We start from the raw sequence: 26,884 nt of genomic DNA, 5'->3' as shown, positions 1-26,884 counted from the left end.
TTTTTGCTGAATCTAAAACATGGTTGAATGACATTATGAAAAATTTTCCGATACTGACACTTGTGTTAATAATTTTGATGATTCCCAATGTTGAAATATTTCCTTTTGTTTTTTAAAAAGAAAATGTTGAGGTGTTTTATTTGCGTTGTTTTCTTGTTAAGGGAACCCATATGTCATTTATCATATGCTTCTTGAGTGCAGAATCCATGAGCTTGAAGACTTTTTCTGCTTTAGTCCAGATCTATTTGTGGGGCCTCATTATACTTCTGCTTAAGGTTCGTATAAATGTGCCCTCATGTATATGTTTAAATAGTGCCTTATTAATGCTCTTGTTCATTACAATAGATCTGGTTTCTTTTTACATTAACTGATGGAAGGGGTTTCATACATTACATTGGTGAATACTATTGTATTTATTTATTAATATTATTGATTGTTGAATATCCTTGTGTTCGTGCCATTTTGTCAACGTGTTAATTTTTTCTTATGCTGTTATTGATCATCAAGGTGTTTTCAGTTTTTATCCGTATTCACTATGGAAAACAGTTGTGTGAAATGGTGTTACAATGCCACTGTAATAGATACCCCTTTTCATTACAAACATTACTTTTTTCTAATTATGGTTATCAATTGGTTTTTCCTTAATTGGCCTGTGATATCTTTTGCTCTGAAACTTATTTCCTTTTTTCTTGATAAAATAGATGATAATTGCTTCTACCAATGTCCTTATGTTAGAAAGGGGTAAAAGGTGATTTCTAATGATCCTTTGGCATCAATGCAGGATAGGCAACTGCTCAAGTGAAGGTTCTTTGTTACAATGGGTACTCTTGGTGAAAAGACACTTGGGATGAAGAATACTCCGTAGTCGGAGAAAGCCAAAAGTAGGTGTTCCTAAGATTTTGAGGATGAAAATACCTCACTCTTTCAATCCACTTGAAGAAGGTTCTAATCGTAAATTACAATTCCTTTCCCTTTTGTTCATGGGAGGCCTCGTCTGCTCTCATAGGAGGAGCATACACAGATTCAATCAATATTAAGAATGCCACCAGCGATCCAAGAGAACTGTGGAGTGTTAGGATCTTCTCTTCAAATCATGAGGACAGCTATGTTCTGTTGTTGATGGAACCTCCATCTGATGATGCTGATGAGGAGGTGAAATGTAGCTTTATCGGGGTTGAAATATTTGGAAGATAGGGTTCTTCAGCCTGGACAGACTCTCACCAATTTGGCTGTCATGTAAACCAAAAGAAATTGGCTCGCATACACAGTTGTCCATTTTGATCTTGGTGATGAGAAGATTGAGAGGGTGGCCTTTTCTACTAGGGGAGGATGAAGTCTCGCAGTCTTTATTTTCTGATAAGCCATATTCAAGAGGTTCCACCCGGAAAAAGAAGTTTGATTGCGACCAGTATGTGGAAAGTCAGCACCCATCCTCGGGCATATACACGGGGATTTCAATATAGACTTCCTCAATTTGCCATACGCCAAGACATTGGTGCAATTGTTGAAAATCAACAGGTCCCTGAGTCGTCACGAAAGGATTGAATATTAACAACTAATGCGAGATATTTTAGCACACCTGCTTTCCATGGAAGAATTATTTGGACGTAGGTAAAACCATCTTGTTCTCAGAAGAGTAATCAAGATTAAAGATGCCTTTTGTTACCTTGCTAACTGTTAATTGCTTTTGCAGAAGAAATGACAGCATATGACATGGAGTGCGATGACCATGAAAAAGAGAGGTAACCCAGATCTTGTCTCTTGAGGTTTCCTGGATTGGCTGAGAGAAGGCCTTCACTGGTTTATGGGGACTATAATATTTTCCCAGCTTGCAACTGACAGTCCAGATGATGACCGTCGTCCTTATCAGGTTTTACCTCTTTATGAACTGTGCAATACTCCCAGCCCTCTCACTAGGCTATAATATTTGGTTTGACATAATTGGTGGTTTTTCTTCAGGGTTAACATTCACAGAGTTGAGGCTGATGCAATATTTTTAAGATTTGATAAGAACTTACACAGGCGTCATCGGAATAAGAATCTCCTACAATGTTAGCTTCAAGTACAACAGAGTGAATATGAGGAGGCTGTATCAGGCAATTTTTGCTGCAGAAAAATTAAGGCTGGAGTTGCTCTTTCCTGGCCAGTCGTCTCATTGAAGGATGACTAAACCATCCATCTTTTATGCCACGGAAGGGATTTCTAAATAGGGAGCAAGTGCGTTCAGTTGAAATGATACTTGGTTGTAAATGTGGTCCTCCTTATGTCATATATGGACCTCCAGGAACGGGCAAGACAATGACATTGGTGGAGGCAATACTACAACTCTACAAAGCCAGGACAAAAAGCATGCATTCTTGTTTGTGCTCCTTCAAATAATGCAGCAGATCATATCCTTGGAAAAGCTGCTCAAACGGGGAAGGAATTGGCATTCGAGAAAACGAGATATTTAGGCTAAATGCCCCCCAGCCGTCGTTATGAAGATGTTAAGCCTGAGTTTATCCAGTTTTGCTTCTTTGAAGATACGGTCTTTAAAAGGCCCTCCCGCTCAGAGCTTTGTGGCGCTACAAGATCATTGTATCCACTTATATGAAGTGCATCTCTTGTATAACGCTGAAGGCATCGGCAAAGATCACTTCTCCCACATTTTCTTGGAATGAGGCTGGCCAAGCCTCTGAGCCAGAGACGATGGTTCCCATATTGAACTTTTGTGTACCAAGAACTGTCGTTGTGCTAGCTGGAGACCCCATGCAGCTGGGGGGCCTACAGTTTATTCGGGAAGATGCAGAGTTATCGGTTTAGGAAAATCGTACTTGGAAAGGCTTTTGAGTGTGGATATTATGAATATTGGCAATATGATCTATGTGACAAAGCTGGTAAGAAACTAACCGTTGTCCCCCCGCAATCTTGGAGCTCCCTTCAAGGCTTTTCTACAAGAGTGAGTTGAATTGCTTGTAAAGAGGAAAAAGCATCAAGTATTTATGATTCAGTGGGTCTTTCCCAACAAAGATTTTCCTATTCTCTTCATTGGAATTCAGGGATGTGATGAGAGGGAGGGCAGATCATGGTTTAATAGAATTGAGGCTGGTAAAGTAATAGAGATTATAAGGAAACTGACGAGGAATACTGAATAGATGAGACTGCTATTGCATTATTGCTCCATATCGTCAGCAAGTACTCGAGCTAAAGAAAGCCCTTGAGTTGCTTGAAATGCCAGATCTGAAGGTTGGGAATGTCGAACAATTTCAGGGGCAGGAAAAGCAAATAATAATTCATATCTACGGTTAGGTCAACTGTCAAGCATAATGAATTTGACCGGCTGCACAACTTGGGATTCCTCAGCAATCCTAGAAGGTTTAATGTTGCCATAACTCGTGCTAGATCCTTGCTAATTGTCATTGGAAATCCACACATCCTTGCTCAGGTACTGCTCATCCTTTTGACTGCCATAGTTTCAATAACCTTCTTTTCTAATTTGTTCCCTTTCCCTTTATTTTATTATCTCCTTTTTTCCATTGATAATGTAGTTTATCTGATGTAATGGTTTCCATGTGCTCCTTTGTCATGCCACCACTTGGTTGCAAGCAAAAATAATATTTGTGTAAGGCCTCTCTAAATGTCATGTCATAATTATCCCAAATGTGGTTGTATTGGCCTTGCAATTATAGATAGTAAATCAGCAATAGTTGCATAGCCATTTGTGCTGCTCGGCCCACCCCTTATCCTTTATGGTAGATTGCCCTCATTGGCCATCATGTGATCCAAATAAAAATCATTCAAGTGATTGATAATTTTGATATATGACATGTGATGATGGATGGTAGGGCAATAACTAATTTAACCTTTGTTTTGATTCTCTGAAATTTTAGGTTATTTATAAACAGGGCAAAAGAGCATGTACTTTGCTTGTGTACCCAAGTTATGGTACATGTGCATCGACCTATCGTCCCATTTTTTTTGGTGATTTACTTCTTAACTTCATACATAAATATTTTTTGTATTGACTATATAAAATCAATAAAAGTTAAATTTGTTTTCAAAAAAAATACACCACCTATCTCAATAATTAGTGTACAATGATCTAATACTTTGTGCACTTTTTTAAATATGGAACTTATAAAGTTTATTGCAAACAAAATATGCTATCTAACTTAAGAAATAGTTTATGATTAGTTAGTCCATCATATATTTTTAAATTATAAAAATTTTAATATGTTTATAAATAATCTAAAAATTTTAGAAATCTAAATAATCAATGAAATTTAATTTTAAATTGAAGACTTTGTATATTAGGCCCTATACGTACACCATATGGAAAAAGTCAACCTGAATGGATTTATTTTTGCAATGTTGATTTAAAATTTATTTAACTCCTAGGTTTGGGTGGAAGTTGTGCACACCCCAATTGACACCAATATTGTGAAAGCTGGTAGAATGTGCCACATCACAAATGCAAACATGCTTCCAATTTTTTCTGAACTTTGCCTGGTTATTATTTTCGAAATTATTATTTAGAAAAATTAATTTTAAAGTAAAGTAATAGCTCAAAAATTTAATTCGTCAGGGTTTTAGAATAAGCAACTCTGCATCTTACCTAAAAATGAACTTGAACAAATACTGTATAAGCAGATTAATTTTGGATTAATAAGATTTCTGGGCATAGGTTTTGGGGCCAAACCCAAAATGCCCAAAATTATGTTTTAGCCTAGATTCATTGTTTAAAAGCAATGAATCCAAGAAGCAAATCAAAATTAGATCAAATATGGAGTTTCCCTGTGTTTAGTAATTAAAGCATGACTTTTGGGCCAGTTTTTTTTTTTTCCAAGAGAGAGAGAGAGAGAGAGAGGATAAGGACCTTGCGGAATTGTCTTTTGAGGGCCAAAATTTTCAATTCCACTGCAAAATGGCGGATTTGAAGCTCTGTTCCCAGCTAGAGATCTCCACCGCTACATTCAGGTGTAAAGAAGTGAAGAGGGTGGGCCAGGTGTTTTTTGTGGTCCAAGCGATATTGCTTGTGAATTGATTGGTTTGGCAGATTTTCATGCAATCCTGGTATGTATTAGGATGCCTATGCATATATAGTAAGCGTCGATATATAGTAATTTTTCCCATCCCTGACCTATATTGCATTGGGGTTGGGACTTTAAACCTTGGCAAAGATCATTATCATCATACCAAAAACGCAAGGGCCCATTCTACTTGTGCAGGCATCGGATGGCCCAAGGTCCGACTCCATAAGTGACATGGATGTAAGAATCAACACTCTGGAGCAACTATGGTTGGTTTATCAAAGTTTTGAAGTCTAGAGAATTTTTTAATGTTATTTTTGGATGTATGGCAGGCTACAAATAAGTTTTTAACAATTAAAGCCTTAACATGGAAAATTGATAATTTTCCCAAAATATAATCTGTATACATGAAAAACTACATCTAGGAACATGAAATATATAAAAGATCTAGAACTGATTATATAAACTCTAAGGAAAAAATATTCTATGGATAACTTTTTATAATGTAAGACATGAAATATTTTTGATTATCATGAGTTTGCAGATCGTGTTAGTGAAATTTTGTTTATTTAGCTATATGAAATGAGGGGGCGAGCTAGGTGGCTCAAGGATCATAGCCACTTGAAAATTGAAAATTGTACAGGCCATAGTAAAGTGATGGGTGATTTAGTTAGGAAAGTCACAATTATATATAATCACAGATTCAAAAATCATGGGAACAAGACAATATCATTGCTACCGTACCATTTCAATGTGAAACCAGCATTACGGATGCCAAGACACTGAAATCATTGATATTGGCATATACTGGTTGTACCAGTCCATATGGTGTGTATCGATGAGTATCATACATACTATACCGGCTAGTTCTGATGGTTAATTTTGATGCTGTCATTTTTGGTATGTACTAATGGTATAGGTATTATACTATTTCAATAGAAAACCATTTATACGATATATTGAGCTATAATTTAAAGCATGAAAGGGATACATTTGGAAAGGAGAGGTGATGCGGGACACCTTTGATGGCCTATAAAGGTTTTAGTGGGTCTTAATGTCATCGAAAATTAGGGTTTTGATGAAAAGGTCATCTTATTGTCTTGTTATTGGTAATAAGGGAGAAAAGGTGTCTTTTGGTGATTACAAATAATTATAGGGTTCACAAACTTTTTGTTTTGAGCCTTCAAGAAAGAGACATAGGTAAATGAATCTAGGGTTGATCAGGTCATAATTGAAGGCAAATAGTTGAAAGAAAAATAATTTCATATTTCTGAAATAAAAATATGTATATGCTCTGTAGTAGATAATTATTTGAAATAAAATGCAGAGCTATACTTTTCAATATTGCAACAACACAGATTTTTGTAGTGCAGAAAATCCGCAGGTAAGAAGAATAACTGCAGGAAAATGGGGAGAAGACATGTGGTACAACGAACTAGAGGGGAAGGAGAGGGAAAAGAGAAACAAGATAGAGATAAGAGGGTTAGACAGGAAATAATAGGCCAAATTTGTCTTTCAATCCTTTTCTTTCACCCAAAAAACCACTAAAACTCTTTCTTAGTTTCCGGCCATAGTGCCTTTCTATAGCCTTTGATGATTTATTGTATGAGCAATCTAGGACTCTTAAAATGCATTCAACTTGTTTGGATTCAATTATGATCTATGAAAATTAGGAACTAAAGTTTATCTAAGACAATTCAACCACTCACTTATCGGACCCAACTAAGACCCATGTGGAAAGTCATAAATATTTGTTGTGAAAATCTAATATGATGAGGTCTTAAATATAAGTTGCAACAAATCAGAAAACATAATCTCAAATTTTTAGGAATCTTGGCAGTACTCATCCGTTAGCGCTAGGGAGTTTCTTAGCCAAAAATTGGAAGATCTGAGAAGAGAAATTTAAGAACAAGCCTGAAGCTTTTTTCTTTCTCTTGAAAGCAATTAATAATGATAGACACCTTTGAGTCCGCATAAAACTCAATGACTTATTTTTTCATTATCCAGGGGTCAACTTCTTTCCTTGGATTTCTTATAAAGAGGATGTAGATTACATCCTACTTTGGCATCTAGGTAGATCCAATCAAGGTTGACAGAATCATCCTGAACCTTCTGATTCATGGCGTGCCAAGATATACCAGCAGCGGATCGGGATGATTACAACCTTCAAATTGAGAAACTGGTTAAGAAGGGGGAGAGGAGAAGGAAAGAGAGAGAGAGAAGGGGGGAGTGAGTGTGAAAAGGAGGACGAGAGAGGGAGGGTGGCGGATGGCTGGCGGAGGCCATAGAGGGCTAGAAAGGGCAAGATATCTCGGAGGGGGCCTTCTTAATTTTGAAGAATTTAAGTGAAGCTGGAAACCCCCTTGCCAACTTCACTTGAATAATTCAAAATAAAAAATTAAGAGGCCTCCCTTTGGCACTCTTGTTCGAACGAAACAGAAAAATTAGAGGATGGAGCCCCTCCTCCGCCCCTCCGCATCCCTCCCTGACCCTCCACCAGCCATTGGCCACCCTCCATCTCTCTTTCTCCCTTTCTCCCTCGATCTCCCTCTCCCTCTCCCTCCCTCCCCCTTCTGTCTTTTCCTCTCTCTCATTCTCCCTCTTCGCCATCCTCTCTGCCATGTCGGGCTGCACTCCAACAGCCTCTGTGGGCCTTCTCCATCTCTCTACCTCCTTTTCTCCCTCTCCCTCTCTCCCTCTTTTCTTCTCGTCCGTTCTCTCTCTCTCTTCCCCTCTCTACTATGTTGGTATAAGCTTGGCACAAAACAACATGGGAGCATACCAAACTGTGTCGCCGGACAACTGGTACAGACTCCGGTACTATCACAACAATCCTTAGATCCAATTATATAGCTTAATAAGATATGCATTGGTCACCAAATAAAAGAAAACGAATGGATATTTTTTGCGTGTTTTAATACATTAATTTTGAACTAGATAAAATTTTAATATATGTTCTGTTTCTTCCCAACAAAACTTGGTGGCTTAACTTGCTTGATTTTATATTAGGGATTTAAGCATCAGGATTCGCTCCAACTACTTTGCCCCCGTGATAACCCCAAGAAGGAAAGAGCCCTTAGTCAAGTTGCTATATCGGTTTTCGATTTCCATCAAAGTGATAAGACAATGCTTCATCGTACTGACTTGTAGAGCCTGATACCAAGCATATTATATCATATTGAAAATGTACTAGTATATCAAGTTTCAATACATTACAGGGGTTGAATTGGCTTGTTCTAGGTGAAGCTGATTGGTTTTGCCTGATTTATATTGTACAGACCCATACCGGCTGGTTTAAGTGGTATTGCACCTAGGCACGAGAAAAGGTCTCTGGACTCTATATTGGTACCGAGGGTACAGGTATAACACCTGATACCAGTAGAACAAACCGTAACATTTCTGGCAAGAAAGTGCATTGAATTAAGGAGGGAGAATGTGAGGGCTGGTCCATTGACCAGCCCGGACATGATTTGGGCTGCATGCCCATTGAGCAATGGCCCATACAGCCTCTGCGCATGGAGAGAAAGAATCGGACTCCGATCAGGAGTTCTCTTCTTCCTCCAATTCTATCGGGAGGAGGAGAGTGAGGGCGATCGAATCTTACCTTTTCTAAGTTGGTTTTTATCGATAAAAGGACATTTCTTCCTCTCCTTTGTCATCCATTAGATGTATAGATCTCTTGTTATTTCGCAATGAATCTACATAGTTTTTGTCGTTGATCCAACCGGAAGAGTTCGCCGGAGACAAGGTAAGCTTTCTCTCTTCCTTTTTCGTCTTTGGGCCACTGCCTTCACCTTGATCTGACAAATTGTCGATGGATCACGGACAAGCTTCCCCTATTTTTTTCCTATTTTTCTTCCATTGTGGCCAACTATCGTCGAGCGTGGCACGTCGTCGACACCACATGGGTCATCGACTGTTAGGGGTTGTCGGCAACGAGCGCTGCTACAGCAAAGCACCTCTCATTGCTCGGGAAGAAGAAAAGAGAGAGAGAGCCTAACAGTTCCCTCTTCTCTTATTTTCTCTCTCCACTCTCTAGTTTCTCTCTTCTCCCTCTTTCTTTCTCTAGGAGGTTTATAGATCCTAGTACAAGGTCCTGTCAACCTGATCTACAAACCCGAGTTAATCCCTCAAAAGAGCCCTAAACTGCTCTACGCCTACTAGACCGATCACGCCAGCCCTGTCAAGTGTCTATAGAATCCATTGATGATGAGTTCTGTTGGACGACCTTAGCCTGATCGAGTCAATGCAATATAATTTATTGATCGAGTCGCTCAAGCCTAACCCACTCAAAACCGTCAAATGTCATCGTCCAACTAAGCGTCTCTGTTTCTTGCTACTTTAATTCCATTCAAGTCATTTAATAGAGATTAATTTTGCTTTTAATATTTTTAAATGGGTTTAACAGATTTACCTAGCGACATTTGTCGGTCTAAGGCGAAAGAAGTAAGTAGATTTTACACTTCTTATTTATTTTTAAAATTATCATATTTTTTCTGCATAAGATTTGTTTGTGGAAATATCATATTTTTCTTTATCACTAGTTTTAAAAATAATGTACTATGAAATTCTTTATTTGGCAATAATTGTTATTTTTATTAATTGATGCATTGACATGGAAAAACTTATGCTCGATCCAATAAGGTAATGTAAGATTTACTTACTGAGCTGTGTTGCCTATATATCTCTATTTTTATTTCTCTTTCTCTAAAGGAAAAGAGTCGATACGAACGAAGGATGGTCCAGGCAAGAGACTACATATTTTCTTTTTCCAAGCAGATTTTTCAAGCATATTCCACACTTTAAATATAATTAAAGCCTATTGGCTGTTCCAGCATACTATAGTTCTTTCATTTGGAGATGTACACGACATGGAGAACTACTATTAGTATCCAGGCAACAACAGTGATATAAGTAGACGTCTAGGCTCTTCATTTCTTGGCATGGAGAAAGACTTCAGTCGAATATTTTCCAAGAGCCCATGTTGGAAAAATGTTCCTGTAGTTGCTGTAAGTGAACATGAGAGCATTGCCAAAGCCCCTGTAATTTCCTGCACTTTAAAAAGAATGGTCATATCCAGTATATAGAGGAGGAGAGTCAACACAGCAACTATTCTCACCTGACATTTCAGAACTTCAATTCAGACATTCCTTTCATACGCCAAGCTTATTGAGCTTTCCATCAAAGACATACAGATGGAAATCATTCTACCATCCTATTCCCTTCTAGCTTGGCATATTAAGCTATATGTAGAGATATTAAAGTTTCACAATAGGATGATGGAATCAAAGTACAAAAAGAGAGCACTTTCTTTTCTTTTGCCATATACCCCACATTGGACGGAGAGCACTCAGTACATATAGATCCATAAATAAGTTATTTAGTTAGATTTTGTATAAAGGATTTAAAATATGCCGGTGGCAGTCAAAACATAAGGAAACACCTTCAACTAATAAACTATTACCAACTGATAACAAGAAGTGAAAGCACAAAGGGAGAGAGAACACGTTATGGGCCGTCAAGTAGAAGATTATGGCTGATTATGTTTCAATTGCCTAGAAAGAAAAATTCATATCGTTTTAAAAGACCTCTTACTATGCATTGAGCCAGAGGATACAGTTTCAGGATCATTTATGAAGTAAAATTCAATAGGTTTGCATGTTTCTAAAATCAGAAATGAAAGCAAAATGTTAAAAAAGAGCCGTTGAAATCTCTCTAAGTTCTGTCCTTGTAGCTAACAAGTAGGAACAAATTTAAATAATATGATTTTGGTCTTTAGACATCTCAGATGATGCCATCAAGACCTATTGTAGATAGCCTATCATTCAATTTTCCCTCGTAGTTTAGTGAATGAAAAACATGAAGCATAATTGTCAAAAGGATATTGAATTGTTTCCACTTGGCCCCATTTAATCAAAATGCATACATTGGTTTTTTGAGATGCTACCAATTAATTGTTTGGCACCATTACCATATAATTATTTAGCTGATAAGTAATGGTGACTTACTTGCCTGTGGAAATTCACCACTCTCCAATTGCATATTAATCCAACCAGTTTTGCAGCACGGTGTAAAGGTATTGGATCTCTTTTAGCCTGCTCCAAAAATAATTAACCAAATATTAAGCAGTCTGTTTCACATTCACATGCCACTTATTCAATGAAATGTGTGTGTGTGTGGGTGTACATATAAATATATATATAAACCATGCAGTAGAAGGGAACTATGGTGCTAGTACATTAAAAAGATGGTCTCCTTTTCGGCACTAGTCCTTACAACCTTTCATATTTCCATATCAATCCCTTCAATCTTTATATTTGGATATTGATCCCCCGCTATATGCTTTGTTATGTATATTAATTATTCCTACCAGTGTTTCTCAACCACCAAGGATAAAGGTTACTACAGTTGAAAAAGATTAAAAAGCTCTTGAAGTGGACTGAAGCAAAGAGAAATTGGGGACTTATATATGTTTTTTGCTATCACTCCCCTCCCTCTTCTCCCTCACCCCCAACCCCACCGCCACCTCTCATCGCTTTCCCCACCACTCTCTTCCCTCTATGGGCGAAATAGTCAACCATGGTAGAAACTTTTAGCAAACTAACACACACTAGAGGAATAAACCAAAAATATTCGGTTTAAGCCTGGATCACTAAGGTCCTGTTTGGGGAAGCTGTTGGCAGTAGAGCTGTTAGAAGTAGAGCTGTTGGAAGTAGAGGCTGTTATAAAAAGCCGTTTGCTGTTTGGTAACTACATTCGTAAAGTGTTGTGGTACTTTGTTTTGTGTTTGGTAAACAAACTGAGAAAGTACTTTTGTATGACAAAATTACCATAAAGGATATTGCATAGTACTATACAACAGAACATAATAAAAATATAACATAAATTAATACATAAATATACGATATAGTATAATATTATTATAATATAAAATAATATTATGTTAATATAGCATAATAATAATATAATTATTAGAGTAAATTAATATTTGGTAATATAACATAACATATTAATGTATTATGATATAATGTAATATATATTATATTTATAGTATAGATACAATAATAAAAGTATTAAAATATTATAGTTATTAGTATAAATAATTTCTCATAATATAACATAATATTAAATTATATAAATAACATATTAATGTATTATAGTGTAATGTAATATAATACAATATTATAGTATAATACAATAATAAAGGTATAAAATATTATAATTATTATTATAAATTAATTTTCCATAATATAACATAATATTAAATTATTTAAAATAACATATAAATGGATTATAATGTAATGTAATATAATATAATATTATAGTATAATACAATAATAAAGGTATAAAATATTATAATTATTAGTATAAATTAATTTTTCATAATATAACATAATATTAAATTATTTAACATAACATATTAATGTATTATGATATAATATTAATATGATATTATATTTATAGTATAATACAAAAATAAAAGGTGTAAAATATTATAATTATTAGTATCATAATTAATTTTTCATAATATAACATAATATTAAATTATTTAACATAACATATTAATGTATTATGATATAATATAATATGATATTATATTTATAGTATAATACAAAAATAAAGGTATACAATATTATAATTATTAGTATAAAATAATTTCCCATAATAATTTTACATAATTTTCCATAAAATAATTTTTCGCCGTCCAAGGGCTCTTCTTCGTGGTCCACGCTCGAGGAGGACCTCAGCGTGGGCCGCGAGGTTGATGATAAAAAAAAAATAATAGATTGATTTTGGAAGGTATGGAAAAGGGATTAAAATTTTTTTCTTCTAAAATGTGGTTCAAGAGATGCATACAAAAATTGAAAAGAAAAATACCTTTTCTTACGAAAGGGAGTCCGACGGCTAGGGTTCTTGGCTCTAGCAGATTTTTAGGTTTATAAAGGGACAAACTATGTAATTATGTTATTTAATATGGGCATTTTTGTCAAAAATACAGCTTTCCCGAAAAAGCTGAAACAGCTTCCTCCAAAAGCTCCAAATTGGGAGCTTCCTCCCAAAAGCTGTTTTCAGCTTCCCGCAAAAGCTGAAACAGCTTTTTGAAAAATTTACCAAACACAGTTTTTTCATCTAAAAGTACTTTGGAGGGCCAGAAAGTGCTTTCTGGCCCTCCAAAAGCTCTCCCAAACAGGGCCTAAGACTTATATGCAACAAATTATAGGAGTATAGGAAATATTATGCAAATATAAAAAATATAGGAATTAATACACAACTATGAAAGATTGTAGAATTTGATATAAAAAAACCCCTAAAAGATATAGATTTCCAATCAATACTTTTTGAGCCAGGCAAAGTCATATTTTCATATATCTAACTAGTCTTTTAGTAAGGATTCATGAACTTATTTAGTTAGTAGAGATATAAGTAGATGTACATTGCAAGGTTTGAGGGGGCCAGATATAAGTAGATGTACCATTGCATGAAGAGAGGCTATTTTCATATTTCAAATCTATGACCTCCAATTTACAATGGAGCAACCTTACCTTTGCACAAAACTCACCCTTTTTGATAGTAAGAGAATACTCTATCATTTAATGCATCGGGGAACTCCTTTGTAAATGAATCACCACTATTGATGGAGTTCTAATTTAAAAAAAAAAGCCAGAGACTCTCAATTAAGAAGCCACATAAAAAGAAAGATATGGCCATAGGCAGGAACCAACTGTGGAACATGATTAGCAAAGCTAACATAATATATCTATAATAAGGAATATTGATCATAATCATGAAAAAGTATGACATATCTGTAACTTTAATTGATTCAAAATATTGCAGTAGGATAGGAAAGTCGAAAAGGATATAATATTGGAAAATATAGTTTCATTTGAGGTGTCATCATCTTAGTTTATCTGAATATGACATTAAGTACAAATTATATAAACAAACCTGCCCAGCATCAATAAGCGCCAACATGGCCCATCCAGTTTGCACTGCATTAGCTCTATTTCCCTTAAGATTTGTATACACCTATATCAAAAGCAAAAGTGGTTTACAACTAAATGATAAAATGAACTAATCTAAAGATACCAATGCAGCTTTAATATCTCAAACTGTGTCAAAAATTCAATCTCTTATCCAAATATGGTTGAAGCAATTTTGATAAATATATTTAGGTTATGGTTGAAAAGATAATATTTTTTAACTAGTAGTAGTCTAATTTATATTATTTTATGGGCTATGAATAGTAAAGCTAGCTAATGAAGTTTAGTCATATAACTAATAGCATTTTTAAATGTTAAAGATATGAAAACCAACAATTCGGAATATATCAAAGTAATATGCAAAAGGGTGAGGATTTGTTGAAAGTTATATATATGGAGTTGAAAATAACAATTTGTCTTCGATCATGAATAATTAATATTCGAATCATAACTCAAATGAACTCTAGCCTTTATTTAAATTTAAACCTATGAATAGAATTATGATAATGAAGTAATGTAAAAGACATTTTATGCAACCAATCTGAACATAAAAATTTGAAGTTGCAAGCTTAAAAAATATAATTAATAGCATCAAAATGGGTAGGATTAAATGGAACAAACTCTAATATTGTTCTAACCAATACCCAGCCCTTTGGGATGGAAAGCATCTCAGAGCATTTACAATCCTATCGTCCATGTCTTTTTTGATCTTAACTATAGAAACACATACTAATGTTGCCACATGTCCGAAGTATATCAACCATTTTTTTTGGATCACCTTATTATTTATTAATACCACTCATAACTATCCATTGATTTAGTTGTTACAGGATTTTTCATGTTTTCCTACAAATTCAACCCAACAACCTTACTTTTACCTCCTCATTACACGATGTTTGAATTATGTATTCGTTCAATGTGTCTAATAGTATAGATGTCTAAATTTATCTTTAATCTTCAGCTGCACTAAGCAAACATATAACACTCAAAAAACACATCTTTACTTAGCCCAGCCTATGTTAGTTTTATTAATGCATTCATGTATATGGAGGATATGCAAAAAGAAGCAAAAGCAATTTATTTGTCAGATCTACCAATATTTGAACCATATCTTTAGCTCATCTATGGTGTCATTTTTGCACTCATTTAATAAAACAATAAAGAAGGCACACCTTGAGCATTAGCACTAAATCATTCATAGCAAGGAAGATAAAGTAGCATACAATTGAACTTCTATTTCTATAGAAAAGTGGAAAGAATTGTAGTCAAATTCACATCTCAAATACAAATCAATCAAGAGAATTATAATATAAAGTAGGGTGTGTCCAAATGTTCATTTTCCTTGGCTAAATAAAAATTACTCCCTATATGTTGCAGTTCTTCCTTGTAAAAGAATTCCAATAATCATATCCATATATAGCTATAAAACTCAAATGACTCAAGCACATATCTCGAATTATATCCCAATAAAAGAGCATAAGCCTAAAGGATTGGAATACCTAGAAAGACTTAAAGAAGAACAAAATTTTATATTCTAAATCTATAATCATCCCAATCTCCATAACAATCAGGCTCCCTTCCTCACACCAATGACATCCTTAAGAGCTTTAGGTTCTTGAATGAGAACAAAATTTTAGGTATGAAGGAAAAACCAAAAAAAAAAAATTTAGGGCAACCGTCAGTTCTAACTATTTGGATCGCTTCTTTCCTTATAACTATTTAAATTTTAGGAATGAACGAAACCAAAAATAATATCCATAGCTACCTTCAGTTCTAACTATTTATATCACTCCTTGTTTCATAACTGCTTAGTACCTTAATGGTGATCTACCACAAACCTAACACAATTTCAATGGCATTCTCATTCCACCATCCTCTTTTATGGAGGAAAAAGTACTTTCAACTCTACAACAGGATGAAAATTCTAATCTATCTTCAGTGGTAAAAGAAAAGGTGGCGCTTTACATAAGCTTTGCTTCTATTTGAGTTGTTGCAAACTTCAACAAATCCTTCTCTATATCATTCTTATGTAAACTCCAAATGATCGATGATGAAGGTTGAAATAAAATAGATCAATAGAAGTTAGCATAACTAAGTTTCATTTTTATATGAAAATTCAAAGTGAAGCAACTTTTTAGAATCTTCATAGGTAGGAGAAGATTTAGTAAGGGGGTTAAATCTTTGGAAAGGAAAACAAATTTCTTATAAGATGGATACTATTTTAGATTAAATTGATACCCCTTCATGAGATAACTCAACTTAATTCCATCACATTAGTAAATGTGAAGGGCCATTAAGTGATGCTACAAAGAAAAAGAAATCAAAATATGAGGAGAAAAGAGAAATAAGAAAAGACATGCAAAGTCCACACCATATGGTCAATAAAATCAAAATCCTCAAAAAACTACCAAAAGCTCTTATAGTGGAAGCTTGTCTACACCTCCGATAATACTAAACCCTAATCTATTCTAAATTGCAGAATTAACATGATCCTATTTTATCTAGGACCCTGAAAATGAAACTTCTTGACAAGAATAAACCTAAACATTATAATAAATCCATCTCCATATTTTTCTTGTACCTTCTAACCAATTTTTGACTCTGAAACATTTGAATTTGGCCAAGATGGATAATCCAAGGAACACTAATAAGATCTTTCCAAATGAGTAAAAGAATGCTAAGATCCTGTACTTGGGTGAAACCCAAATTGGAATTTGTTGATTGCCGATTGCTAGCTGATTTCTGTTCTTCATTCTGTCAGCTCATTAGATAAATGCTACATTAGGAAGCTAGCAATGATCCCAAAAAAACACAAAGATAGAACATAGGCAATGATATGAAGGACGCATTGCATGAAAAAAATAAAGATTATGAATATGCATCCGGAAAGATCACAATACTAGAGATGTTGTTATATGTGAATGTCGATGTATTGATCCTAGACACTTACCAATGTACAACATAACACAAATGATCATATAAGAGGATGAAGAAAGATAATTGTGAGAATCCGTATGGGCATATATTTAGTCCCATATTAACTATGCAATAATACCCTGCAGCTAGTCTTTCTGGATGAGGTCATGAGTTGTTACAAATGATATTAGAGCAGATATGGCCCATGGCCTATGTGGACTAAGGGACATTGTTGCTCGAGCCTATTAGGGCTGACTATGGGCTAATCATAGTGCTTGTGATTAGAGTTGAATAGATTTAGACCTTTATCCTGCCGAGGATATCAGAGCTTAAATAGAGGAAGTATACGAGGAGCCATGCGGGCATGTGTTTAGTCTCACAACAGCGACATACTAGGTATATCTAGGGTACCTATACCAGACCAAGGAACCAAATAAAATATTTAGGCTAGTTTTTTGGATGAGGTATTGGGTTGTTACAATAATGATTTGCACTTTTATTCACGACGTCTTGTAAAATCGAAGTTCCAACTTATGTGTTGCAAGAAAAATTAACATTTGATGAGCCACCTAAAACAGGAAATATATGTATGTATGTACATATATTGTATATATAAGATTCCTTTGAAGGTTGTAAACTCCTACAGATATAAAAAGAAAAATGTTCAAACAAGTGGGCTAATAATAATAGCTCAATTATATTAAACCTCAGAAAAGGAAAAAAAGATTGATATCAAAATAGAACAAAAAGCAATGGAAAAAAGATTAGACCTTTTGAAAGCTTTACCTTGTTACGACATGATAGATAGCTCTCACCCCAACCACCTGAAGCCAACTGTTTTGACAACAGAAAGTCACAAGCTTTACGGATGTAATCGCTATTGTCATAGGACCTCCCTGCAGCTACCAACCCCTTTATCCCGAACCACGTGGCATAGGTGAAGCAGATGCCCCAACAACCAAACCTATTGGAAAAAATCCATGTCACTTTTCTCAAAGTTAGACAAACCACTGGAAACATGACACAATATCTCACAAAGATTAATGCAGATACAAAGAGTAATAATAATAATAATTTAATATGGAAATGAAATGCCCATGGAAAATAGGAAATAAGGAAGCAAACCAGGATCCATCAGGATTTTGCATCTTTTCAATGGCATTTACAGCTCTTGTGATACATGTTTCTATCTCTTGTTTGCGATAGTCAGGGTACAATTTCTTAAAAACTGATAGACCCTTAACTGCTGATGCAGTGCATTCAACGTATCTGCAACATGAACATTGTGTATTTGTAAGCAAGACTTTGGGGAATCATATCCCTAAAAATTTTATAGCACAAGGAAAGACTTGAGGATGATTCAAGAAAAATTTGTGATAGAATCTTACGGAATTTCAAGAATAAGGTTTGCCATATTTTCGTCAGGATTCAATATCTGTAAATAGAAGATTATGAAATTTGGAAGCATATTCCAGCAAACAAAATTAAAGAAAACCAAAAGACTTAAGTTTCGTAGTATAATCTAAATTAAGTTTGTGCATAATATTTGTCGTAAGGTTTCCTGACTAGCATTCAAGGAAATAGGTAACACCAAGTATGCAGCGGCTTTGTCATGTGCTCCGTCACAATCATTTACAGTATGACTTACATACTTCCTCAACAATAAATTGATTGTCATCTCACACATGGATAAGATTTAGAGTAAGTTTTTCGATGTGAATAAAAAAGAAGAGTTAAAAACGAGGGAACGCAATGGGCAGCATGTGTAACCATTAGTTTTATTTCGTGTAAAACGTAGCCCATTTGTACATTTTATTCAGCTAACTAGAGTGTATTCCTCCAACAACACTGTTTCTTTTCTTCTTCATATTTCGTTCTTCAAAATAACTTTGATTCGTTCCGCTTTTATATTCTACGTAACTAGCATATATTACCTGCAAGTCATGTTGGGAACACTTCCATTCATGTTTGCTTTATAATTCTGTACAAGAATTTGAACTAGTATAATACCATGTTTTTATCTTTCCTAATAGAGTTGAGCAAATAGTTAGGAAGGACTGAGATCTTAGTGATCCCTTTGTTGGAACTCCTCTTGCTGGAAATGGTGCTTTCCTTGACTAGCTCCTTATCTCCCTTGCATCTGGTCACATTCTTTAAATGAATTTGGTGGTTTCCTCAACTAGCTCCTTATCTACATTGCATCTGGTCACAATCTTTCAATGAATTTGGATTTTCTTCCATTGCCTTTGACTCTTGACTTTGTAGGGTCAAATTCAACTATGTCCAGTAACAATGGCTTCATACTTTTTTTTTAACTTAATTTCTTTTGGGTATTTTTAACACTAGTTGTAAAGAGGAAAAAATTAAGGTTCTAATGAACTCACGGGCTTCATATGATAGTGGGCTGCATATGGGGTCTAAACAATATGTGACCTCCTAATCATTAGAATATCTCTAGTGGCCTTGTACAATGATCAATTATTTGTAAGCACGTGCATGACATGCTTCTCTCCTATCTGATCAATAACTTCCTCCATCAAGCTCAAGATGTACCAGGCATTATGCACTTTGTTGGATGTATCGACTTCTAGAAGGATATCTTCTTATCATGGTATGTCAAAACATTGATGATTCTTCTCCTGATAGGCCCAATCCAACCATCACACATCATAGTCAACCTATATGTGGGTCATTTGCTTTGAAAGGTAAATTCATTCCTCTAGTCCCTTCTTGTCCTTATTAAATCTTGCTATATATATCCTTCGATCTTGGAGGATCGATATCTTGACAAGCTTTCTGGATGGAACAAATCATGCTGCAGTAGTAGGTGTTGGAGGCAACATTTGTAGGTGTGTGGCTTAAGCAGAATGACTTTGCAATTGCTCTCTCTATGTCCTTTTTCTTCATCTTTTGCAACATCAAATTAATTCTCTACTACTTTGAGTCCTTGCTAGGGTAGACATATGAATTCAGGTCATGAGTGTATATAGTGCCCTAATTGGTAAACCTCTGCTTTTCTTTCTCTTCTTGCTATTGAAAGTCCCAAATGTGGATGCTATCCGACTGGCACCCCTATCAACTACCTCTCACTATCTAGATCCTCTGTAGCCCGGATTCACCTTGGAGGCCCTAAAACTAGAACCCCCATTATACTATGAGAGTCCAAACCATGAACTGTCCTAGCTACCTCCTTTCTCTATCATCGATAATTTAGAATGTCCCACATCTTATACATATATATATTATTGCCCAAGGAGACAACCCAAGAGGGGAGGGGGGGGGGGGGGGTGAATTGGGTTTGGATTAATTATTGACAAATTAAAACTTGATTAGTAGATAATTAAATCTAATGCAGGCAGGTTAATTAAGCTACTTGACGAGGAGATTGGAAGAGACAAATAGCCAATGCAAACACAAAAAATTTTATAGTGATTCGGAGCCAACCCTTGCTTCTACGTCCACTCCCCAAGCTTCACTTGGGAGTTCACTATAATTCCTTGGATTACAGCCGGTTGTTTTACAAGTTCGCAACCCAACTTATTGTTTTTGCGAGATCACAACGAACTCGGTCGGTTTTCACAGGCTCACCGACTAGAACCACCCGATTGTTTTTCCGGGATCACAATCAAACCCTTACACAGCTGGTTTTAACTTTGGCTCACCAACAAAGCTTACAACCCTTGATTCAATCCCCTGATTGAACCAAGTAAGAAAAATAGTTTGGAAAAAGATACAAGAAAAGCTTCTTAAAAGCAAATATGAATCAATATGAATAGATTAAAGTTAGAAGCCCTCAAATAGATTTCAGAAGAGGAAGAAAGGGCTTCTCGAACTCTGAGTCTCCTCTTTGAGTGCACTGAAGATTTAATGTCAGAAGAAGAGCCTTGAATGCGAAGAAAAAACTTTTAGGAATGAATTGAATGCGTTTCTTCCTTCTTTTACTTGTCTTTTCTCTCAATGGACTCTTGGTAGTTGGAAATGGCTTAATACACAGATGGAGTAACTCTCTTGCCCTCTACTACTATTTTCTCTAGCTATTTAAACAGTCCCTTTTGAAAAATAGCTATTAGACACTGATTTGTAGCCGTTCTGCACAGTCTGCACCTCCTGACAATGTATCCGTTGGGGTTGGAGTCGACTCGCTCGATCTGGAGTCGACTCGGCTGTTGCTGGAGTCGACTCATGCTTTACTGGAGACGACTCGCCCACTGTTCAGGATTTGAATTAAAGTGCCGTCCCGACCTGAAGTCGACTCGGTCCAATCCTGGAGTCGACTCGCCAAGATCTGGAGATGACTCGGCATTTTGGAGACGGCTCGTTCTCAGGATTTCAGAGATCTATTTTTCTGCATTTATCTCTCGAGTCGACTCGGATCCTCTTGGAGTCGACTCGGCTCTCAGAGCCCGAAAAATCGATCCTCTGTCTGTTGATCTGAGCTGCCTCGGAGTCGACTCGCACTTTGTTGGGGTCGACTCGGCTAACTTGGGGTCGACTCTGGAATTCTCGGAGTCGACTCGTTCACAGGGTCACTGAGTTTGGTTCTCTGCCTTTCAGTCCGCTTTTCTCTGAGAGTCGACTCTGGCATGATTAGGAGTCGACTCGCCAAACTTTGGAGTCGACTTGCATCCTTCTGGAGTCGACTCGGTAACAGGGTCTAGAAAATACTTCTCTGTCTTTCTGTCTGTTACTCCTTCGAGTCGACTTGAAACTGTCGGAAGTCGACTCGTCAAGCATCAGAGTCGACTCGAAGCCTTTTGGAGTCGGCTCGCTGACAGGGTCTGAAAACCATCTTTCTGTCTTTCTTTCTGTTCTCAGTCGGAGTCGACTCGCTGACAGGGTCTGAAAACCATCTTTCTCGTAGAGTATCGGAGTCGACTCGAGCTCGTGCCAGAAACTCTGAACCATTTGGAGTCGACTCGTAATCTTCCGGAGTCGACTTGAGAATCAGCCCTTGGTTCAAATATGGTTCAATACTTGTCCAACTTATTTTGAACCAAGGCTTGAGGCACTTAATTGAAAATATACAAATATATGCCTGAAATACTAGATTGAATTCATTAGTATAACATAAGATATATTCAAATGCTTTGAGCTCATCAAAAATCAATCACTCCTTAATCTCCTCCTTTTTGATGATGACAAAATATTGAGTATTTATAAAGTGAATTGCTCAGACATGAATTGACTTGGAGTAAAGTTTCAAAATGAATTCAAATGTCTAGTCATTTAGTGTATCAAAATTAAAAAGTATGAGTCAGTAAACTTTGAAATTAAGGCTCCCCCTTTTATTTGGAATTAAATAAGTCTTCAAAGCATACACTCAATTGTTTGGCTTATATTCTTTGATGACCCAAAGATTGATTTAAAGATTGATTTTGATGATCACAAAACCTTGAAGTATAAATACTAACGTTTGTGTTGCAAGAAGAAAGATAGTTATTTTGCAAGGAATATAGCAAGTTGGAAGAACACAAGAAGGCCTCCAAAGCTCTCAAGAAAAGTTGGAAGAAAGCTACAATTTATTGACCCAAGTTTCAAGTTCAAAGGACTCAAGTTGGAAGAGCAAATTCAAAGGAAAATCCAAAAGAATAGTCCTCGAGTCGACTCCTGGATAGTACGAGTCGACTCCAGGGAGTAACAAGGCAGAAACACAGAGAAGCTATTTTGGACCCTGAGAGCCGAGTCGACTCCTGAGGAACTCGAGTCGACTCCGATGGTTGGCAGGTCGACTCCAAAGGAAGCTAGAGTCGACTCCCAGAGGAAAACAAGCAAAAAGTTAGAGAGCCAATTTCAGACACTGAGAGCCGAGTCGACTCCCGCAAAATCCGAGTCGACTCCGAGGCAGCGCAACCCCAAAGACAGAAGACGGCATTTTCGTCCCTGAGAGGCGAGTCGACTCCAAGACAGTTCGAGTCGACTCCAAGGCAGCGCGACCCCAAAAGACAGAAGACTATTTTTTGGATACTGAGGGCCGAGTCGACTCCGAGACAGTTCGAGTCGACTCCGAGACAGCACGAGCCAAAAGACAGAAGCTCGGGAGTTCGGACTCTGAGCACCGAGTCGACTCCCAGAATTTTCGAGTCGACTCGAGTAAGCAAAGTTGAAAAATGCATCCATGGATTCCTTGGGATGAGCCGACTCCAAAAGTGCAAGGTCAGCTCCAGATTTTGGCGAGTCGACTCCGGGTTAAGTCGAGTCGACTCCCAGTCGAGAAGACCACTTTAATTCAAATCTGGAACAGTTGCCGAGCCGACTCCAGAAAAGCATGAGTCGACTCCTGCTACAGTCGAGTCGACTCCAGATCGCGCGAGTCGACTCCGATCCCAACGGAAACTTTGTCAGGAGTTGCAGACTGTGGACAACGGCTCTATTTTTGTCTCTAACGGCTAGATTTCTGGTTCCACGACATGTAAAGCTATAAAATCAAGAGGAGAGCTAGGGGAGACGGAATGGAAGTGGGAGAAAACATTTAGGGAAGAGATTTCAAAGAGATTACAAGAAAAATCTCCCATAAGCACAAAAGGGCCATCCAAAGCGAAATAGAGAGAAGAAGAGCATCCTAGTGAATCCCAAAGCTTCCTCTCCATCCGTGTGCTGCCTCAATCATCCTCTACCTCGTGCCAAATCAGAAGAGGGTCAAGTAAAGAAGAAGCCGAGTTCCTTCATCTTCAAAATTCGTTTGAGAGCTTCTCTTTACTCCATTTGTTTATATTTGATATATTTGCTTAGTTAAGAAGCTAGTACTTGCTTTAAATTCTTAGTCTAATATCTTGTAACTTGATTCAATCAAGGGGTTGAATCAAGAGGTTAAGTTTTGTTGGTGAGCCAAAGAAAAACCAACGGTGTTAAGGTTTGTTGGTGAGCCAAAGGAAAAACCAACGTTGTAAGGTTGTGGTTGGTGAGCCTTTGGGGAAAACCAACTGGGTTGATTGTGAACCCGAAAAACAATCGTTGTAAGGTTGTGGTTGGTGAGCCTTGGAAAAACCAACTGGGTTGGATTGTGAGCCCGTGAAAACAATCGGTAGGTTCTAGTCGGTGAGCCTGTGAAAACCGACCGAGTTCGTTGTGATCTCGCAAAACAACAAGTTGGGTTGTGAGCTTGTAAAACAACCGGCTGTAATCTGTAGGATTATAGTGAAATTCCCAAGAGGTCTTGGGGAGTGGATGTAGGTGCTGGGGTGCACCGAACCACTATATGTTTGTTGTGTTTGTGATGCTTTTTGTCATTGTCTATCTTGCTCACTTACTTATCTAGATAAATTGCCTGCTTAACTCTTATCCGCGCATCCTTTAGTTGCAAGCATATTCAATTTACTTAATCAAGTCTCAATCGATAAATCAACCTATTGCTAAGTTTAAATTTCACTGTGCAACTATACAACTTAGCATAATTAATTGAAAAGTGTTAGAAGTAGCTTAAAAGTTTTAAAAGACCCAATTCACCCCCCCTCTTGGGTTGTATCTACTGGGCAACATTCTTTCAATATAAATTGCTTATAATTTTGATTCTCCCCTTCAATATTTGCATTCTCTTTTGTTCGAACTTTGTTCAGATTTTTTTATTAAATTTCTTTTAATTAGAGAGGCAAAAATCTGACAATTTGTTCTTTAATATGATTCAACTAATCTCCGAATATTCTTTGAATAGATTCTGGAGATTACTCCTTGAGGAGCCCCAATAGAGAAATAATCAGCCTCGAGGTATTGAATCCATTAAGAACAAATTACATTTTTGCTTAAAAATGTTTCTTTTGTTTATATTCCTTTATATTTTTCTTTCCCTTTTTGTCATCACATCAAAAAGCACATAAAACATAAAGAGATAATAAGTCAAATTGCACAGATTTTTGAAGAAAAATCTCTATTCATTATAGTAAGTACAAAAAATGAATACATATCAGAAAAAGTCCTCAAGGAACTGTACATCATAGAATCAAAAATACACTAGGGTCGTCGAGTAGTGGAGGATGTGGCTCCCATACTCAGTCTAGTATGTCGCATGACCAAGCTTATCCCCTCAGATATATTCTCTAGTTGTGTGATGATCTCCGAGGTAGCCTTAGATTGTATCTCAGTTAGCTGGGTCACATTCTCCTGAATAGTGTCAAGCTTGAAGATTAAGGCATTTGCAAGCCTTTCCGCACCTTGACTTTGGCTTCCCATCTCTTCTCTGATGCTGTCTCGCATCTGCCTTGCGTCTTCCTTTATGTCTCTAAGGCTCCAGTATTGACCCTGGACTAGGCTCCTTATGTTGGACATTTTCTCCCTAAGTTCTGCTATCATCATGGATATCGCTGCTGTGGAGGGAATAACGTCAGTGGAGGGTGCACTGTGTGAACCTCTCAGCTCCTCCACTATATCACCTCTCAGCTCCCCGAACCGTACAAGATAGTTACCACCTATCATACGGCTTTCTATCACTATCTCATCTCTCAGCTCCCGGAGCTGCTCAGGGCTGATCCTGATCTCTAGGGGCTGCTGAGGTGGTGGAGCTGTAGATGGTCCAGCTGAAGTGGATGGTTCAGTTGGAAATGAGGGACCAAAAGTGGATGGAAAAGTGGTAGGAGCTGTGTAGTGGTCCTGGTCATGGTCAGGGCTAGGTGAATGGTGAGTAGTAGGGTCAGATGGTGTGGATGAAAATGTTTTCCTAACCGAGACACCCTCTACTTTATGGAAACCCATTCTGTGAAGAGTCTCCTCACCCATATGATTAGTGTACCTGAGGGAGCGTGTGGGTTCTCCCTCAAGGATAGGGACCTTTAATTCCCTAAAGATAAGTGTAAAGAGCATACCGTATGGAAGACTTAGCCTAGGCTTATCTAAGGGTTCACAGAGATACCTATAGATTAGCTTTGGAAAGTTTAGGGAAATGTCATATAGAATGTAGAACATCAATGCTAGGTCCTTTTCTGAGATAAAGTCAAAACAACCAGTCTTAGGAAAAAGGGTCCTAGATATGATGCTCAGGAGGAGTCGTATTTTAGCCAAAAGTTCATTTGCAGACACCTCCTCTATGGGGGATTGGGGTGGTCTTCCTAAAATGACCGTAAGGGCCTCTGTCCTGTCTGTGGGATGTGTGGGAGCGATTCCATCGCGAGACAAGTGGAGGACCCTAGCAATGAGATCTTCTGAAATGAGAATGGGGACATTGGCTATGACCCCTTGGACACAACCGCCACCCCTTGTGACGGTCCCATAAAATTTTCTAACTAACTCTGGGTAGGTAGGGAGGACAAGAGAACAAAAATATTCTAAGTTTTGGGCTCTAAGATGATGCCCTAGGTTGAACCCTTCCCGGAAGAGGAAGTCAAAGTTAACTCATCTCACGGTAAAGACAAACCCTCCCGGCGCACGGTTGCGAGGGAACCGTCCTCAGCGGATAAGGAACCGAAGGTGGTGGCTTCACGGATTCGTTTCTCGCCTTGGACAGTCTCTCGATGCCGCTCGCGGAGAGATGTCTCTTTCGGCTCGGGACAACTGCTTTCCTAGGCATTTTTGACCTAATACGGAAGGATGGACTCGAAGGACGGAAGAAAACAAGGAAGAAATGATCGAAAAAATGGTCGGGGACGATGTAGGAGACGATTCTAGATTTTTGAACAGTGGCGGCCGAGAATAGAAGTGGAGAAAAGGATATTTCACTTAGGGTTAAAAGTCGGATTTCCGACCTCGAGTCGACTTCTAAACATGCGCGAGTCGACTCGACCTCGAGTCGACTCCTAAACATGCGCAAGTCGACTCGCCCACGAGCCGACTCTAAAATCTATTCGAGTCGACTCGAACTCTGGCACATAACCAAAAACTCAGTTAATTCCGTGCCAAAGGAGAGAGATATGAAAATCTTTAGAACTTAAGAAATGATTTGATGACCATAGATGAGAAATCCTATATCCAACATAAGCTAATCATCAAAATCAATGAATTATAGGAGAGTATCACAAAAATGGATCAATCACTCCTAACCCTCTTCTAAGGATA

The 26,884-nt window shown here is 37.2% G+C and overlaps 2 pseudogenes; one reads left to right on the top strand and one right to left on the bottom strand.

The window, feature by feature from the left end:
* The first annotated feature begins 912 nt into the window (after window positions 1-912).
* Window positions 913-8,250, top strand: LOC103697145 (annotated as a pseudogene).
* A 1,644-nt stretch (window positions 8,251-9,894) lies between these two features.
* LOC103715695 overlaps window positions 9,895-26,884 on the bottom strand; it is a 94,569-nt pseudogene continuing 77,579 nt past the window's right edge.

Source organism: Phoenix dactylifera, unplaced genomic scaffold (genome assembly GCF_009389715.1).
Source record: "Phoenix dactylifera cultivar Barhee BC4 unplaced genomic scaffold, palm_55x_up_171113_PBpolish2nd_filt_p 000319F, whole genome shotgun sequence".
Classification (NCBI taxonomy): Eukaryota; Viridiplantae; Streptophyta; class Magnoliopsida; order Arecales; family Arecaceae; genus Phoenix; species Phoenix dactylifera.
Note: the sequence above shows the minus strand (reverse complement) of the source record. Positions and strands in the feature narration are given on the sequence as shown.